General features: G+C 46.4%; 1 pseudogene; it reads right to left on the bottom strand.

The window, feature by feature from the left end:
* Nucleotides 1-581: 581 nt before the first annotated feature.
* On the bottom strand, nucleotides 582-698 carry LOC126185950 (5S ribosomal RNA; annotated as a pseudogene).
* Between the last annotated feature and the right edge of the window lie 385 nt (nucleotides 699-1,083).

Genomic DNA, 1,083 nt, shown 5'->3' with positions numbered 1-1,083 from the left:
GAGAGCGTGTGATGGTCCTGAAAATAGGCTGTTTTGTCATGAAAATGCGGAACTGAAGGAGCAGCACTGGTACAATATTGCGTTTTTGAAAAATTTCCATGTAGCTATTTACTCGAAAAACACAGTTGACGCTTGACGCCTAATATGATGTGCTACAGGTTCCACCGTTGCCATTATTCAGTATTAATGTCCAGAGTCTTATTCCCAATGATTGAGGATGAACTTTAGTTTGTAGTTAAATAAGACATTAAACGCAATTAATTTTTTAAAGTATCTGAGCACATATGAGGGCATGCTGAGAAGTAACGCCTCCAAATTTTTTAGGTAAAAACTCTTAAACATTTTAAAATAAAACCGACGTGATTAAAATTTTACTTCTAAGCACTCCGTCTTCAGGTCACGAGTGGCCTACCGGGACCATCCGACGGCCGTGTCATCCTCAGCGGAGGATGTGGATAGGAGGGGTGTGGGGTCAGCACACCGCTCTCCCGGTCGTTATGATGGCATTCTTGACCGAAGCCGCTACTATTCGGTCGAGTAGCTCCTCAGTTGGCATCACGAGGCTGAGTGCACCCCGAGAAAGGTAACAGCGCATGGGGGCTGGATGGTCACCCATCCAAGTGCTGACCACGCCCAACAGCGCTTAACTTCGGTGATCTCACGGGAACCGGTGTATCCACTGAGGCAAGGCCATTGCCACTTGATTATTCTACGTGCCTAGATATTTGCAGCCCCCTACCACTAGAGGGCTCCGAACTGTGATGCGTAATATGGCGGTGTGTGAAGTAACTATATCAGTGTATGAGAAACAGTATGATGTAATCGAGTTTCTTATTCGAAGAGTTAGCCGACATATGGAGCATTCACTCCCTCAGCATGACAGTGCAAGACCACATGAGCCCTACGACATATGGAACAATTCGACGCCTTGGGTTCACTGTCGTGGATCATCCTCCATTGGGTTCCGACTTGGCCCCATATGTTTTCATCTGATTCCAAACCATAAAGATCGCGTACGAGGGCTCCACTTGATAGTGATAAAGCGGTGCAAGCAGAGGTGAGGTTTTGGCCCTGTTAACAAAG

This window comes from Schistocerca cancellata, chromosome 4 (assembly GCF_023864275.1).
Source record: "Schistocerca cancellata isolate TAMUIC-IGC-003103 chromosome 4, iqSchCanc2.1, whole genome shotgun sequence".
Classification (NCBI taxonomy): Eukaryota; Metazoa; Arthropoda; class Insecta; order Orthoptera; family Acrididae; genus Schistocerca; species Schistocerca cancellata.
Note: the sequence above shows the minus strand (reverse complement) of the source record. Positions and strands in the feature narration are given on the sequence as shown.